The sequence below is a fragment of the Mobula hypostoma genome, chromosome 15 (genome assembly GCF_963921235.1).
Source record: "Mobula hypostoma chromosome 15, sMobHyp1.1, whole genome shotgun sequence".
In the NCBI taxonomy this organism is placed as follows: domain Eukaryota; kingdom Metazoa; phylum Chordata; class Chondrichthyes; order Myliobatiformes; family Myliobatidae; genus Mobula; species Mobula hypostoma.
This window is the reverse complement of record NC_086111.1, coordinates 10,780,214-10,799,266: the sequence shown is the minus strand read 5'-3', so window position 1 is coordinate 10,799,266 and position 19,053 is coordinate 10,780,214. Positions and strand designations below refer to the sequence as shown.

The 19,053-nt window shown below is 42.3% G+C and overlaps 1 protein-coding gene across 3 annotated transcripts in view; it reads right to left on the bottom strand.

Moving 5' to 3' along the window:
• LOC134356688 (transforming protein RhoA) overlaps positions 1 to 19,053 on the bottom strand; it is a 129,325-nt gene that overhangs the window by 58,303 nt on the left and 51,969 nt on the right. Inside the window, exon 1 of one of the 3 annotated variants that reach the window (XM_063067723.1) lies at positions 11,776 to 11,794. The exons of the other annotated variants lie outside the window; for them this stretch is intronic. The gene's annotated coding sequence lies outside the window, so the exon portion shown is untranslated. Of the gene's footprint in view, positions 1 to 11,775; positions 11,795 to 19,053 lie in introns of those variants that run through there. 3 annotated transcript variants of the gene reach the window in all.

Below are 19,053 nucleotides of genomic sequence, written 5' to 3'. Positions count from 1 at the left end.
CCCCTCACCTCAGCAGAAAAAGCCTGCTTGCATTCACTACCTATACCCATCATAATTTTATTTACCTCTATCAAATCTCCCGTCATTCTTCTACGTTCCAGGGAATAAAGTCCTAAACTATTCAACCTTTCTCTGTAACTCAGTTTCTCAAGTCCTTGTAAACCTTCTCTGCACTCTTTCAACCATATTAATATTCTTCCTGCAACTTGGTGACCAAAACTCCACACAATACTCCAAATTCGGCCTCACCAATGCCTTGTACAACCTCACCATAACATTCCAACTCTTATACTCAATACTTTGACTTATAAAGGCCAATGTACCAAAAGCTCTCTTTACGACCCTATCTACCTGTGACACCACTTTTAGGGAATTTTGTATCTGTATTCCCAGATCCCTCTGTTCTACTGCACTCCTCAGTGCCCTACCATTTACCTTGTATGTTCGACCTTGGTTTGTCCTTCCAAAGTGCAATATCTCACACTTGTCTGTATTAAACTCCATCTGCCATTTTTCAGCCTATTTTCCCAGCTGGTCCAAATCCCTCTGCAAGCTTTGAAAACCTTCCTCACTGTCCACTACACCACCAATCTTTGTATCATCAGCAAATTTGCTGAACCAATTTACCACATTATCATCCAGATCATTGATATAGATGACAAATAACAATGGACCCAGCACTGATCCCTATGGCAGACCACTAGTCACAGGCCTCCACACACAGAAGCAATTCTCCACTACCACTCTCTGGCCTCTTCCATTGAGCCAATGTCTAATCCAATTTACCACCTCTTCATGTATACCTAGCGACTGAATTTTCCTAACTAACCTCCCATGCAGGACCTTGTCAAAGGCCTCACTAAAGTCCATGCAGACGACATCCACTGCTTTCCCTTCATCCTCTTTCCTGGTAACCTCCTCGAAAAACTCTAATGACCTACCACGCACAAAGCCATGTTGACTCTCCCTAATAAGTCCCTGTCTATCCAAATACTTGTAGTTCCTTAAACACGAGGAAATCTGCAGATGCTGGAATTTCAAGCATTTCAGGAAATCGGATGTCCCCCTCCCCCTCCCAATTTCAAATCTCTTACTATCTCCTTTTCATTGACTACAGCTCTGCCTTTAATACCATCATTCCAAATAAACTGATTCCTAAGCTCTGGAACCTGGGCCTTAGCACTCAGATCTGCAGCTGGATCTTCAACTTCCTCACAGACAGAACCCAGGCTGTAAAAATAAGGGACAAGTTCTCCTCTACAATCACTCTGAGCACCGGTGCCCCACAAGGCTGTGTACTCAGCCCCCTTCTGTAGTCACTGTACACCCATGATTGTGTAGCCAAGTTTCCATCGAACTCAATATATAAGTTTGCTGATGACACAACAATTGTAGGCCATATCTCAGGTAATGATGAGTTTGAGTACAGAGAGGAAATTAAGAACCTGGTGGCATGGTGCGAAGACAATAACCTATCCCTCAGCGTCAGCAAGACGAAGGAATTGGTTGTCGACTTCAGAAGGAATAGCGGACCGCACGACCCCATTTACATTGGCGGTGAGCAAGTGGAACAGGTCAAAAGCTTTAAGTTCATCGAGGTCAATATCACAACTGACCTGACTTGGTCCAACCAAGCAGAGTCCACTGCCAAGAAGGCCCACCAGCGCCTTTAGTTCCTGAGGAAACTGAAGAAATTTGGCCTGTCCCCTAAAACCCTCACTAATTTTTATAGATGCACCGTAGAAAGCATTCTTCTAGGGTGCATCAAAACCTGGTATGGAAGTTGTCCTGTCCAAAACCAGAAGAAGCTGCAGAAGATCGTGAACACGGCACAGCACATCACACAAACCAATCTTCCGTCCTTGGACTCACTTTACACTGCATGCTGTCGGAGCAGTGCTGCCAGGATAATCAAGGACACAACCCACCCAGCCAACACACTTTTCGTCCTTCTTCCCTCCGGGAGAAGGCTCAGGAGCTTGAAGACTCGTACAGCCAGATTTGGGAACAGCTTCTTTCCAACTGTGATAAGACTGCTGAATGGATCCTGACCCGGATCTGGGCCATATCCTCCAAATATCTGGACCTGCCTCTTGGTTTTTTTGCACTACCTTACTTTCCATTTTTCTTTTCTCTATTTATAATTTATAATTTAAATTTTTAATATTTACTATCGATTTGTAATCCAGGGAGCGGGAAGCGCAGAATCAAATATCGCTGTGATGATTGTACGTTCTAGTATCAATTGTTTTGGCAACAATAAAGTATAAAGTAAAGTATCTCTTCTTTCAGTTAGTCCTGACAAAGGGTCTCGACCCGAAACGTCGACTGCACCCCTTCCTATAGATGCTGCCTGGCCTGCTGCGTTCACCGGCATTTTTTATGTGTGTTACTTGTAGTTCCTATCTCTTAGTACTCCTTCCAATAATTTACCTACTACCAATGTCAAACTTACCAGCCTATAATTTTCCTGGATTACTTTTAGAGCCTTTCTTAAACAATGGAACAACATAAGCTATCCTCCAGTCCTCCAGCACCTCACCCGTAGATACCGACATTTTAAATATATCTGCCAGGGCCCCTGCAATTTCAACACCAGTCTCTTTCAAGGTCCCAGGGAATACCCTGTCAGGTCCTGGGGATTTATCTTCTCTGATTTGCCTCAAGATAGCCAGCACCTCCTCCTCTTCAATCTGTATAGGTTTCATGACCTCACTACTTGTTTGCCTTATTTCCATTGACTCCATGCCAGTTTCCTTAGTAAATACAGATGCAAAAAACCCATTTAAGATCTCCCCCATTTCTTCTGGTTCCATACATAGCCGACCATTCTGATCTTCAAGAGGACCAATTTTATCCCTTACTATCCTTTTGCTCTTAATATACCTGTAGAACCTCTTTGGATTATCCTTCACCTTGACTGCCAAAGCAACCTCATGTCTTCTTTTAGCTCTCTTGATTTCTTTCTTAAGTATTTTTTTGCACTTTTTATACTCCTCAAGCACCTTATTTGCTCCCTGTTTCCTATACATGTCATACATCTCCCTCTTCTTCTTTATCAGAGTTCCAATATCCCTTGAGAACCAAGATTCCTTGTTCTTATTCACTTTGCCTTTAATCCTGGCAGGAACATACAAACTCTGCACTCTCAAAATTTCTCCTTTGAAGGCCTCCCACTTACCAATCACATCCTTGCCAGAGAACAACCTGTCCCAATCCACACTTTCTAGATCCTTTCTGATTTCTTCAAATTTGGCCTTTTTCCAGTTTAGCACCTCAACCTGAGGACCAGATCTATCTTTATCCATGATCAAGTTGAAACTAATGGTGTTATGATCACTGGAACCAAAGTGTTCCCCTATACACACTTCCGTCACCTGTCCTAACTCGTTTCCTAATGGGAGATCTAATATTGCATCCTCTCTAGTTGGTAGCTCTTTTTATATTGATTTAGAAAACTTTCCTGAACACATTTTACAAACTCTAACCCGTCTAGACCTTTAACAGTATGGGAGCCCCAATCGATATGTGGAAAATTAAAATCCCCTACTATCACAACTTTATGTTTCCTGCAGTTGTCTGCTATCTCTCTGCAGATTTGCTCCTCCAATTCTCGCTGACTATTGGGTGGTCTATAATACAACCCCATCAATGTGGTCATACCTTTGCTGTTTATCAGCTCCATCCAAATGGCCTCGGTAGACAAGCCCTCTAATCTGTCCTGCCTGAGCACTGCTGTAATATTTTCCTGACTAGCAATGCCACGCCCCCTCCACCCTTCATTCCTCTGCCTCTATCACATCTGAAACATCGGAACCCTGGAACATTAAGCTGCCAGTCCTCCCCTTCCTACAGCCAAGTTTCACTCATGGCTATAATGTCGTAATTCCATGTGTCAATCCACACCCTCAGTTCATCTGCCTTCCCCACAATACTCCTTGCATTGAAATAGACACACCTCAGAAGATTATTACCACCATACACAACCCTTCTATTTATGATTTTGCATGAACTTTTAACATCATTTATTTTCACCCCCGCTCCACTATCTGCTCTGGCACTCTGGTTCCCATCCCCCTGCAAATCTAGTTTAAACCCTCCCCAAGAGCACTAACAAACCTCCCTGCAAGGATATTGGCCCCTTGTGGTTCAGGTGTAACCCGTCTCTCTTGTACAGGTCCCACCTGCCCCAGAAGAGGTCCCAATGATCCTGAAATCTGAAACCCTGCCCCCTACACCAGTTCCTCATCCGCCAGAGCATCCTATTCTTACCCTCAATGGCACGTGGCACAGGTAGCAATCCTGAGATTACCACCCTCGAGGTCCTGCCTTTTCAACTTCCTACCAAGCTCTCTATACTCACTCTTCAGGACCTCCTCATGCTTTCTTCCTACGTCATTGGTACCGTCAGTATGGGTGGAAGTCAGGAACAGGAAGGGAGCAGTTACTCTACTGGGGGTATTCTATAGGCTGCCCGGTAGCAGCAGAGATACAGAGGAGCAGACTGGGAGGCAGATTTTGGAAAGGTGCAAAAATAACAGGGTTATTATCATGGGTGACTTTAACTTCCCTAATATTGATTGGCACTTGATTAGTTCCAAGGGTTTAGATGGGGCAGAGTTTGTTAAGTGTGTCCAGGATGGATTCCTGTCACAGTATGTGGACAGGCTGACTAGGGGGAATGCCATACTAGATCTAGTACCAGGTAATGAACCGGGTCAGGTCACAGATCTCTCAGTGGGTGAGCATCTGGGGGACAGTGACCACCGCTCCCTGGCCTTTAGTATTATCATGGAAAAGGATAGAATCAGAGAAGAAAGGAAAATTTTTAATTGCAGAAGGGCAACTTATGAGGCTATAAGGCTAGAACTTGCGGGTGTGAATTGGGATGATGTTTTTGCAAGGAAATGTACTATGGACATGTGGTCGATGTTTAGAGATCTCTTACAGGATGTTAGGGATAAATTTGTCCCAGTGAGGAAGATAAAGAATGGTAGAGTGAAGGAACCATGGGTGACAAATGAGGCAGAAAATCTAGTCAGGTGGAAGAAGGCAGCATACATGAGGTTTAGGAAGCAAGGATCAGATGGGTCTATTGAGGAATATAGGGAAGCAAGAAAGGAGTTTAAGAAGGGGCTGAGAAGAGCAAGAAGGGGGCATGAGAAGGCCTTGGCAAGTAGGGTAAAGGAAAACACCAAGGCATTCTTCAATTATGTGAAGAACAAAAGGATGACAGGAGTGAAGGTAGGACCGATTAGAGATAAAGGTGGGAAGATGTGCCTGGAGGCTGTGGAAGTGAGCGAGGTCCTCAATGAATACTTCTCTTCGGTATTCACCAATGAGAGGGAACTTGATGATGGTGAGGACAATATGAGTGAGGTTGATGTTCTGGAACATATTGATATTAAGGGAGAGGAGGTGTTGGAGTTGTTAAAATACATTAGGGCGGATAAGTCCCTGGGGCCTGACGGAATATTCCCAAGGCTGCTCCATGAGGTGAGGGAATAGATTGCTGAGCCTCTGGCTAGGATCTTTATGTCCTCCTTGTCCACAGGAATGGTACCGGAGGATTGGAGGGAGGCGAATGTTGTCCCCTTGTTCAAAAAAGGTAGTAGGGATAGTCTGGGTAATTACAGACCAGTGAGCCTTACGTCTGTGGTGGGAAAGCTGTTGGAGAAGATTCTTAGAGATAGGATCTATGGACATTTAGAAAATCATGGTCTGATCGGGGACCGCCAGCATGGCTTTGTGAAGGGGAGATCATGTCTAACAAGCCTGACAGGGTTCTTTGAGGAGGTGACCAGGCATATAGATGAGGGTAGTGCACTGGATGTGATCTATACGGATTTTAGTAAGGCATTTGACAAGGTTCCACATGGTAAGCTTATTCAGAAAGTCAGAAGGCATGGGATCCAGGGAAGTTTGGCCAGGTGGATTCAGAATTGGCTTGCCTGCAGAAGGCAGAGGGTCGTGGTGGAGGGAGTACATTCAGATTGGAGGATTGTAACTAGTGGTGTCCCACAAGGATCTGTTCTGGGACCTCTACTTTTCGTGATTTTTATTACCCTGGATGTGAGGGTAGAAGGGTGGGTTGGCAAGTTTGCAGACGACACAAAGGTTGGTGGTGCTGCAGATAGTATAGAGGATTGTTGAAGATTGCAGAGAGACATTGATAGGATGCAGAAGTGGGCTGAGAAGTGGCAGATGGAGTTCAACCCAGAGAAGTGTGAGGTGGTACACTTTGGAAGGACAAACTCCAAGGCAGAGTACAAAGTAAATGGCAGGATACTTGGAAGTGTGGAGGAGCAGAGGGATCTGGGGATACATGTCCACAGATCCCTGAAAGTTGCCTCACAGGTGGATAGGGTAGTTAAGAAAGCTTACGGGGTGTTAGCTTTCATATGTTGAGGGACAGAGTTTAAGAGTTGCGATGTAATGATGCAGCTCTATAAAACTCTGGTTAGGCCACACTTGGAGTACTGTGTCCAGTTCTGGTTGCCTCACTATAGGAAGGATGTGGAAGCATTGGAAAGGGTACAGAGGAGATTTACCAGGATGCTGCCCGGTTTAGAGAGTATGCATTATGATCAGAGATTAAGGGAGCTAGGGCTTTACTCTTTGGAGAGAAGGAGGATGAGAGGAGACATGATAGAGGTGTACAAGATAATAAGAGGAACAGATAGAGTGGATAGCCAGTGCCTCTTCCCCAGGGCACCACTGCTCAATACAAGAGGACATGGCTTTAAGGTAAGGGGTGGGAAGTTCAGGGGGAATATTAGAGGAAGGTTTTTTACTCAGAGTGGTTGGTGCATGGAATGCACTGCCTGAGTCAGTGGCGGAGGCAGATACACTCGTGAAGTTTAAGAGACTACTAGACAGATATATGGAGGAATTTAAGGTGGGGGGTTATATGGGAGGCAGGGTTTGAGGGTCGGCACAACATTGTGGGCTGAAGGGCCTGTAATGTGCTGTACTATTCTGTGTTCTGTGACATCTGGCTGATCACCCTCCCACTTCAGAATGCTCTGCATGCGATCAGAGACATCTCTGACCCTGTCACCCAGGAGGCAACAAACCATCCAGGAGTCCCTGTCACGACCACAGAACCTCCTTTCTGTACCTCTAACTATCGAGTCCCCTATCACTACTGCTCTCCTGTTCTTCCAGCCTCCCTTCTGCACTGCAGAGCCAGACCCAGTGCCAGAGATCCCGCTGCCGCAGCTTGTCCCAGGTAAGTGATCCCCCCCAACAGTATCCAAATCGGTATACTTGTTGAGGGGAATGGCCATAGGGGAATCCTGCTCTGCCTTCCCTTTCCGCTTCCCTCGCCTGACGGTAACTCAATTACCTGTGCACTGCTCCTTTGGCGTAACTACCTCCCTGAAGCTATTATCTATAAACTCCTCATTTTCCCCAATGATCCGGAGGTTGTGCAGCTCCTGCTCCAGTTCCCTAACGTGGTTTGTTAGGAGCTGCAGCTGGATGCACTTTTTGCAGGTGTCGTTGTCCTCCTGACTTCCCACATCCTGCAAAGGAGCATTCCAACATCCTGCCTGGCATTCTCTCTCTAAACAAACAAAACAAAACTTACCAGAACCTACCCTCGCCTCTGCCTGTTCATGCCAAAGCTGTCCCACTCTGCTCCCTCTCACCCCGCTGCCCGCTCTCAACCCTGCCCACTGTATATGGTAGTCTCTGGCACTCCACATCATGCGCCTGTGCATTCTAGCTTCTTTTCCCCAAGCAGTGTGCAAAAAAAAACTTCTCTCTGAGATTCCTTTACTCCTTCACTCTCAGTCTCTTGCTCCGATTTTTAAAAGACCGTTGAAGATTCCTCTCCTTTTTAAACCTTTGGCACTGTACGTCACGCGCCTGCGCAGCCTAGCCTTTTTCAGGAAGTTAAAGATAAAAAACAGAAATGGCTGACTACATCAGAAAGATAGATACATTCAACTGCACAAGAGATAATTGGAATATGCATACTGAGCAAATTGAGCTGTGTTTTGAAGCAAATGATATAGCCAATGCAAAGCGTGTGCCAGTCTTGCTGAATATATTAAGTGGAAAGGCATGCAGTTTGCTTAGAAGTTTGACTGCACCAGCCAAACCAGCAGAAACGAGCTTTGTTGATATCATGCAATTAATGCAGGAAAATTTAGAACCAAACCCCTTGACGACTGCAGAATGCTTTAGGTTTCATAAGTGACATCAAAAAGGAAGGGGAATCCAATTCAGCATATGTGGGTTAATTAAAGAAGTTGACTGAGCAGTGATGGTCTTAATGATGCACTGAAATCTTGTTTAAGTGTGTGAAATCTTACAAGAAAACACTCAGAAATGGCTCTTAACTGAAGCACAGCTCACATTTAAAAGTGCAGTTGTAATTGCTGCATCAATGGAAACAGTAGAGATGCAATTGAGTTGCAGTCATGAAAGAGAGTGAGTGTGAACAAAATTGCAACGTCCAAACAGAAGTATGCCTGGCCAAACAAATAAACAAATTGTGTTACCATTGTGGCAGGGGCTCACATGCACCAGACCAATGCAGATTTAAAGGCAAAATTTGCACAAAATACAACAAAGTAGGAAACATACAAAGAGCGTGTCAGGCAGACAGTGACACAGGACTGGCTAGCGTTAAGATTTACAAAGTGAAAAATAACAAGAGGCAAGCAATATGGCTTACACCAGAAGTGAATGGCAAATTATTTAAAATGGCTATTTCAGTCATTCCACATAGAGTTTGAATGGCATTTCAAGATACCGAACTGCAGATATTCAACTAAGAAATATACTGGAGAAAAGATCATTCCTGTGGGCATGACATTCGTAACAGTGAAACAGAACAACCAAAAGGCACAGTGGGCTTGTATGTGGTAAAAACAGGAGGGCCAACATTACAGGGGCATGACTGGCTGAGACAACTACAACTTGATTGGACATCCATCCGCTATTTGCATGCCACATCCCCTGCAATGAAGCCATCTGAAAGCGAATTAAGAAAGGTACTAGATGATGCTACAGCAGTATTCAAGGATGACAATCAAAAACTCAATCATATCAAGGGTAAAATAGTGTTAATTAAGGTGTTACACCCAAGTTTTGCAAAGCCCATCCAGTTCCTTATACCATCTGTGATAAAGTAGCCGGTGAGCTGGATCGCATGGAAGCTGAAGGAATTCTTTCCAAGGTTGAGTGGAGACCATGGGCAATGTCTGTGGTCCCAGTAGTCAAGAAGAATGGATCTGTCAAGATCTGTGGCGATTTTAATTTTAAGGTCACCATCAACCCAATACTGAAAGTAGATCTATACCCTCTACCTGGAATAGAGGACATCTTTGCAAACCTTTCTGGAGGAAAGCACTTCAGCAAAGTGGACTCTTGCACTCTGGTAGAAAGCTATGGACCAAGTACTGCAAGGTTGCCCACGCATTCAATGTTACATGGATGACATCATTGTTACCAGTAAGGATTCAAAGAACATCTCCAAAATCTCAAGACGGGTGTTAAAAAGATTAGAAGATTATCGGCCTAGAGCATGATGCAACCAAGCATTGCTTACTGTGGTTATATCATTGACACATAAAGATTACACAAGTATGCTGAGAACATTTAAACAATGGTGGATGCCCCAAGGCTAAAGAACGTGTCACTGTTGTGGTCCTTTTGGATTTGTTCATTTATATAACATGTTTCTCCCAAACCTAGCCCTTGAGCTTATTACTACAGATAGAGAAGAAATAGCAATGGACAAAGCAGTGTGAGGTAAAGGAAAAGGTGATGTCAGACACTGTACTCATATATTATGACTCGCATTGTAAAGTGAAGCTTGCCTGTCATGCCTCACCTTAAAGTATGGATGCAGACATGTTATGAGTGATGGAAGCAAATACCCCATAGCCTTTGCATCACATTCCCTTACCACTACAGAGAAAAAATACACACAAGTCAACAGTGAGCCTTGAGTCTGGTTTGGAGTGTAATACCAGTACTTCAATGGGAGAGTTTACCCTTGTTACTGATTGTCAACCACTGGTATCCATTTTCAATGCAGAAGAGTGTTCCATTAATAGCAGCAGCACAAATGCAAAGATGTTTCTTTTGAGGACACAATTACAAGATTGAATTCAAGAGGACAACTAAACATGGAAATGCTGATGGATCGTGCTGTTTACCCTTAGTAAAAGGAACACCTGAAAAATTTACAGAAGAGGTTAGTCCTCTTGGCATACTTGCCCCAATGCAAATTGAAAGAATCACCTATTACTGCAGAGCTGATCCAAAGGGAAATCAGGAAAGACCTCACACTGTCTCTGGTCTACATGGCCACGTAAAATGGTTGGAATGAGCGGCAGAAACTCCAGTTCCCCCATTTTTAAACAGTGCCAGGATGAACTTGCCCTTGGTGGGGGTTGCCTTATGTGGGGATTGAAAGTAATTGTACCATCCAAACTGAGAGCTAAAGTGTTGGAGGAATTACAATTACAATATTATTTCTAACATCCATCTCACAATGAGGGAGTAAATTTCTTTATGTTGCGTCTCCATCACTATGTACAAGCATAAGGAAGGGAAATGTGGGAGGATATTGCCCAAGGACGAAGACTGTATACATTGTGGTTTTCTATACATGTGTGTACAGTCAGATATGCAATCAGATCAACGATAAATTCGATGGCCTGGTGGGGAAAAAAAAGTCCTGTTGCTCCTGGCCTTAATGTTGTGGTACAGTTTGCCAGACAGAAGCAGCTGAACAGTTTGTGGCTGGGGTGGCTGGGGTCCCTAAAGATCTTCGGAGGCCCTTTTTACGCACCTGCTGCTGGTGTGGTCAAACTGAAAGCATTGGCTCAAAGCTTTGTCTGATGGCCTAGAATAGAACAGCAGATCAAACAGCATGCCATGCACTGTTCAGGATGTCAATATGTCTAGAAGAAAGGTATTCAGAGATGTCAGGACCACTTCCTGCAGTCCCAGAGTCACAACTCCTACAACCACAGAACCTGAGAGTGTTTCACAGCTACAAGTCTCGCCAGCTAAGCTGAATGACCTGCCTAGTCAGGAAAAATATTATCCCACAAGAGTAAGAAATCTTTAGGCCTGAATGGAACAACTTAAAATTTACTATCCTATGTACATCTATATAGTAGCTCTATTATATAGTAATACAAATAACCATATAACAATTACAGCACAGAAATAGGCCATCTCGGCCCTTCAAGTCTGTGCCGAACTCTTACTCTCACTTAGTCCCACCGACCTGCACTCAGCCCATAACCCTCCATTCCTTTTCTGTCCATATATCTATTCAATTTTACTTTAAATGACAACATCGAACCTGCCTCAACCACTTCTACTGGAAGCTCGTTCCACACAGCCACCACTCTCTGAGTAAAGATAGATAGATAGATAGATAAATAGATATACTTCGTTTCGTTACAGCCGCACCAACCAAGAGTAGAGTGTAAATATAGCAATACAAAATACCCCAACAATCAAACACCAAAATACAAACTATGCCAGATGGAAAATAAGTCCAGGACCAGTCTGTTGGCTCAGGATGTCTGACCCTCCACGGGAGGAGCTGCACGTTTGATAGCCACAGGCAGGAACGACCACCCGTGCCGCCAAGTGTTGTATCACGGTGGAATGTGGCCGAAGTCCAACAGTAAAAAGTTCAATATCCAGTCTTCAAACACATTCCTCGATCGTAATATACCCCGGATTGCACCATCCGTTATTAGCCAAACAGTAAGCACCTAACTCCTTTACGCTTACCGCTCTCGATGCACTTCTGGTCAGCCGGAACGGTATTACCCACTGAACTCCTCTTCTCCAAAAGTCTCTGTTGTCTCGACCCGGTCCTCTTTCCTCGGCTTTGTGATCCCCCTCTGTGTGTTTTCCTCCGGATTTCAGCAGGGGTGTCCACCGCTCTGTTCGCTAAGCCGGCCGGTCTTTGCTGGTCTGTGGAATACACAATGCGACCTTGCTTCTGTCCCACATGTTGGGATGTAACCATTTCCAGCACTAAAGAAAACCCAAATAAAACTCTCCCTACCAGCATGTTAGAGAGGGTGCAGCTTCGACGTGTTACCGTGAGAAAAAAAAAACAAAAAATAACGTAAATTAAAAAGTAAGAAGAAGAAAGTAAGAATAGATCGGAATGGCTGTACCAGGCTGCATGCACGACCAGCGCATGCGCACTAAAAGAAGATCCCCCTCATGTTACCCCTAAACTTTTGCCCTTTAACTCTCAACTCATGTCCTCTTGTTTGAATCTCCCCCATTCTCAATGGAAAAAGCCTATCCACGTCAACTCTATCAATCCCCCTCATAATGTAATTAGAGAGCACTGTTATATATTTGAGTTGAGATACATTCTATATTGAGTTGGAGTTTATATCCAAGCAGGGAGGGGGGAGTTTGTGTATTTAATATTTTGGTGATATTTGATTAATATTACAAGTTATTAAGTTCTTTTCAAATCTTTTTATTGTTATATTATACAAAAGAAATAACACGAGTACATTGAAGTAACAACACTTACAATATTTCAAAAAAGACATTATCTTAAAGATTGAAAAAAAAATTTGTGATAACAAATAAAAAACCTACTAAGCAGAAAAAGTGAGAAAAAAAAAGAACCCATTATGTGTACAACCCCGGAGCCTTGCGTCATACAAAAAGCTTCTAAAAATAAACATTAAACCACCAGCAAGAAAGAAAATATACCAAAAAAATTTACAATTAGATCGTGGAAAAAATCTATCAATTAGCTCAAATGATAATAATGAGGAAATGAACCCCATCTTTTCTCAAAATCAAATAAAGGTTCAAAGGTTTGACTTCTAAATTTTCTCCAAACTAAGACATAGCACCACTTGAGAGAACCATTGTGACAAAGTGGGAGCTGATGTATCCTTCCACTTCAACAAAATGGCCCTCCTAGCTATCAATGTAACAAATGCAATAACATGGTCCTGACGAAGGGTCTCGGCCTGAAACGTCGACTGTACCTCTTCCTAGAGATGCTGCCTGGCCTGCTGCATTCATCAGCAACTTTTATGTGTGTTGCCTGAAATTCCAGCATCTGCAGATTTCCTCGTGTTTGCGTTTTTAAGTGCAATAACATGTTGGTCAGACACAGAAATACCATGAATATTTTGAGGAATTATTCCAAAAAGTACAGTTAATTTATTAGGTTGTAGATTAATTTTAAGTGCTTTAGAAACTGTTGAAAAAACTGACTTCCAGAACTGTTCCAATATAGAACAAGACCAAAACATATGTGTCAGTGTGGGTATCTCAGTTTTACATCCATCATAATGACTACCAACATTAGAAAAGATTTTAGAAAGTCTCTCCTTCGCCAAATGATAACGATGTACAATTTTAAATTGAATCAATGAATGGCTAGCACAAATTGAAGAAGAGTTAACCAACTTCAAAATCTGCATCTAATCCTCGGTCATAAAAGTCAAATTAAGTTCCTTTTCCCAATCCTGTTTAATCTTAGATAAAGGATGCTTATCCCATTGTAATAATAAATTATAAATTCTTCCAATAGAACCCTTGATCGAAGGATTCGTACTCATAATAGTATCTAACAGGTTAGCCTCCAATATGTAAGGAAAATTACTTAAATATTTTTGTAAAAAATGTCTAACTTGAAGGTATTGCAGAAAGTGTGAGTATGAAAGAGAATATTTATCAATTAATTGTTCAAACGACATCAATCTATCTTCTTTAAATAAATCCAAAAAAGAATACCTTTATTTTTCCAAAGTAAAAAAATTGGATCACTCAAAGAAGGCTTAAAAAAGTAATTTTGATAAATTAAACCACAAAGTTTAAATTTTTTAAAATTAAAAATATTGTGGAACTGGAGCCAAATTTGTAAATAATACTTAATCACAGGATATAGGTTTAAATTAACAAAGTTATTACACCACCACGTCTTATGCGTGAATCTCACTAAAGTAAAAATAAAACTAAGCACAAGCAGTTCCGCATTTTATTTCAATTAGTTTTATGTTTGGAGTTACAAATCGTAATACTACCCAGTTAGATTTTGCTAGGACCACCCCATTCTAGTTTCGATGACAGTCTGGGTCCAGATACAAACCAATGAGATGATTCTGAGGCAAGCATAAGGAGAGTGCCCTTGATATTAACGCAAGCATGGCATCATAAAGCAGCGGTCCCCAACCACCGGGCCACAAAGCATGTGCTACCGGGCCGCAAGGAAATGATACAAGTCAGCTGCACCTTTCCTCATTCCCTGTCACGCATTGTTGAACTTAAACATAGGGTTGCCAACTGTCCCGTATTTGCCAGGACATCCCATAAATTGGACTAAATTGGTTCGTCCATACGGGACCGCCCTTGTCCTGTATTTCCCCCACTAAGGGAGAGCTTTTCTATGAAACCTTTCGTGCCGAAATGACGTAAAGCGAAGAAGCAATTACCATTCATTTATATGTGAATAATTTTTGAGACCCAGACCCAAAAAAATAACCTACCAAATCATGCCAAATAACACATAAAACTGAAAATAACACTAACCTATAGTAAAAGCAGGAATGATATGATAAATACATAGCCTATATAAAGTAGAAATAATGTATGTATAGTATAGTCGGGAAGATTAAGCCAAAACCGATTTGTGAAAAAAAAAATCGGCACGTACGCGCATGCGCACACAGGTGCCTGCGCAAGGCTTCATGGTCATGGTAGTCTTTCCTGGGGTAAACAGAAGTGTCCTGGGATTTGACTGCTACTTTTGTACCTCATTTGGGAGTGAGCAAGTTGGCAACCCTAACTGCAAAAGACATGTTGAGGTGAGTTTCACCCTACTTGAACACCACCCCCCACCCCAGGTGGGCCAGTCCACAAGAATATTGTCAACATTAAACCGGTCCGCAGTGCAAAAAAGGTTGGGGACCCCTGTCATAAAGGGCAAAATGGAAAATGCCGCAATGATTGCAATCATACAGACAGTTGTGCTCAAAGGTTCCACAGCAGCCTGTCTTCAACCATTCTCCTTTCATCACCAGGTCAGAAATGGATTTTTCTGATTAGGGGTTGACTCAGGGAAGTGAGTGATCTGTGCGCTTGCTCCATAAAGCATCAAAGAACAGTCCCTTCAGCCCATGATGTTGTGCTGAACCAATTAAATTAGTAATCAAACTGTTAACTCAACTAATCGCTTCTCCCTACTCAATTTGCACATCTTTCCATTGTCTCACATTCATGGGCTGAACTAAATGTCTTTTAAAAGCCTCTAATGTTTCTACCTCTACCACCACTCCATGTATTATATTCCAGGCATAAGATCTCCCCTCAGCCTCCGCCGCTCCAGAGAAAACAACCTAAGTTTGTCCAATCCCTCATTATAGCACATGCCATCTAATCCAGGCAGCATTCTATTAAACCTCATCTGCACCCTCTCCAAAGCCTCAACATCCTTCCTATAATAGTATAATCAGAACTGTATGCAATACTCCAGATGTGACCTAACTATACTTTTGTAAGGCACAAACATAACTTGCTGAATTTTTTACTATTTTTAAAAAAATTTTTTATTACAATCAAAAAAACAAAAAAAAATGACCTTAACAAAATCTAATTAAATATTGAGCAGCAAAAGGGAGAAAAATATAAAGGCAAAAGTAAACATACACAGCAGAGGTGCACTGCACCAAAAAACCTCAGTCTTCACCCTGTAAGAAAGTCCAATACAGGGCCCCATATCCTTTCAAGGATGTCCCCTCTGTCCTCATCACATTTGGAGAGACTGAGACTATGTAAAGTATTTGTCAGTTCTCTCAGCCACAGATCATACGTAGGCACAGAGTCCATTTTCCACATTTGCAGGATTAATTTCTTAGCAATCACCATGCCAAACAATACAGCCTTTTTCTCATACTTGGCTGAAGATAGGGAGCTTGTTGCTCTGAGGATGGCTATGAGCGGGTCTGGTTCCCACCGCTTCTCGTAAGCCTCAGAGAAACAGTGAAAAATACTTTTCCAGTATGCATAAAGTTTACAACATGACCAGAATGAATGTGACAAGTTACTGTTCATAGATTTACATCTATTACAAACTGGTGAAACATCAGGGTAGAAACTGTGCAACTTTTCTTTGGAATAATGAAGTCTATGTATTGTTTTAAACTGTATAAGTCTGTGTCAGATGTTGACCGAACAATCATGTATACACTTTAAGCACTCATGCCAGACCTTCTCTGTCAGTTCTATACCCAATTCATCCAGCCATGCCTGTTTAAGACCTGCAGTATTCACCCGAGCTCCATTATGTAGGATCTGATAAAAATAGGATACCGCACTATGAGTAACAGGATCAAATTTACTTATTGCCTCCAGGGACTCAGGTTTGTCTAAAACTTCGAAGTTAGGTATATATTTCCTAACATAATCTCGAATTTGTAAATATCTAAAAAAAACTAAATGCAGGGATATTGTAAACTGCTTGTAACTGCGCAAATGAGGCAAAGTTTCCATTAATATATAGGTCACCTACACTACAGATGCCTCTCTTGCTGAATTTTGATCTCAATGCTTTGACTAATAAAGGCAAACATTCCATATGCCTTCTTAACCACCGCATCAACCTGTGTAGCCATGATCTACCTGAACATCAGAACAATTTTTGGGAAGCTAAAAGAAAGCCTCCTTTTGTCACCGCGTATTCTGTCAAATGGAAGCCTTTCTTATATTCTTGTACTTGTTTATCAGTAACTGATGTTCCCCTCTCATTCCATTCCAATTACTAACAGAGCTCAAGCTTTACCACTGCATAACCAATCATCCTGTAATATCATACAAAATATCATACGAGTCCACAAAAGCAATGCAGTACCGTTTCTTTTTGACCTACAACTTTCATCTCATTGCCAGTTGAAACTGTAGTATTTCAAACAGTACTGCTAAATTACCAGTATCATAACATTTTCAGCATATTTTTCTCCTTACAGTTACATGGTTTTGAAAAGGGTGTTGTCGTCACCTCGTCTGGTGTTTCAGCAATCTCACCAGGGTGATTATTATTCATTCTGACAGATGGGCACATACACATTTCATTTTAGTTTGTAACAGAACCCAAACTACTAGCCAGGAACAGGAGACCAACTACAGCGTTACAGAATGTTATCAGACTCTGTCACACACTAAAAATGAATTCCTGAGAATCTAATCTACCTTGTTGTGAGTATTGTATTTTGCTTACCTTCACTGCACTTTCTGTTCTGCGTTGTTTGTCTTTCACTACCTCAATGCAGTAAGGTATGGCATCAAATATTGAAAGGGCTAGAGTGGATGTGGAGAGAATGTTTCTAACAGTGGGAGAGTCTGGGACCAGGAGGTGTAGCCTCAGAATACAAGGACACCCCTTTAAAACAGAGATGAGAAGGAATTTCTTTAGCCAGAGGGTGGTGAATCTTTGGAATGCATTTCCAGCGATAGTTGTGGAGGCCGAGTCATTGAGTATATTTAAAGCAGAGGTTGATGGGTTCAGATAAATCAGTCATGATTGAATGGCACAGCGAACTCAATGGGCTAAAAAAACCTAATTCTGCTGCTGTGATCTGACTGGATGACAAGCAAAAGCATTTTGGTGCACAATAAACCACAATAATTATTTTTCGCTCCAAACATTTCCCATTTCCACTACTAACTGCATCTTGGACTACATCCAGTATTCTGTCTAGAAATGTGGCAAATTCATAATGCAGACCACATATTATTGGTTTTATTTCCTCCAAAACAGAGCACAATTTCTGTACTTATTCACTGATCAGCATTATTCTTATTGAATCATTTTGTTACTATTCTGGGAGATGAAACAATGATTCCTCTCAGTAGACAGTGAGTGGATCCAATCTGTAAAGCCGATGTAATGATTACTCTCAGTACATAGTGAGTGGATCCAATCTATAAAGTCAATCCAATGATTACTCTCAGTACATGGTGAGTGGATCCAATCTGTAAAGCACCATGACCATGAGAGGCCTGCGTCGAGCATTTTCATGCCTTACAAGGCGCAGATTGGAAGTCTGTGTGGGGCGCCACTCCTCACACAGACACTAGAGCAATGTGTGGTTAAGTGCCTTGCTCAAGGACACAAACATGCTGCCACAGCTGAGGCTCGAACTAGCGACCTTCAGGTCACGAACGTCTTAACCACTTGGCCATGTGCCCCACACAAAAAGCACATCCAATGTACACAGTGAGTGGATCCAATCTATAAAGCACATCCATGCTCTATAACACAGTAAAAACCAAACCGTTCCATTTTTCTCATATTACTTTCTTGCCTGACTGCTTGCTCTGGCACTGTTATAAGGCTATCAAGTGCTCCACCTTGGCCAGTTACATCCATACGTGTATCAACAGAACCATTACTGGTACACCTTAGCGTTTTGTTCGCATTAAGAATAGAGATTGTGATAGGGCTGCATTTTGTCAGCATATAAACAGAAATAAACCTGGTGATAGCTTAAAAACTTCAGATTAGCTTTATTGTCTCATATACATTGAAACATACAACAAAATGCGATGTTTTGCATCAAATCAAATCAGTGAGAAAGTGCTGGGCAGCCTGCAAGTGTCGCCATGCTTCCAGTGTCAACAGAGCTTGCCCACAATTCACTAAACTTAACCATCGTCTTCAGAACACAGGAGCACCCAGAGGAAACTCATGCATCACAGGGAGAACAAACTAACTCCTTACAGACCCCAATCTTACAGCTGGAGCTGTAAAGCACTGCACTAACAGCTACACTATGTGCCACCCCTAATTTATCCACCTTCTGTTTTCTTTGTCAGTACAAAGACTACAAGAGCTAAAAGTTGAAAAGTTTGATGCTTAATTCTCTTAAACACAAGAGATTCTGCAGATGCTGGAAATCCAGAGTACGCTTTGCACAACACTATTACAGATTGGGGTATCGGAATTCAATGTTCAATCCTGACATCCTCTTCAAGGAGTCTCGGTCCCGTGGAAAGCATGGGTTTTCCCCAGATGCTTCGGTTTCC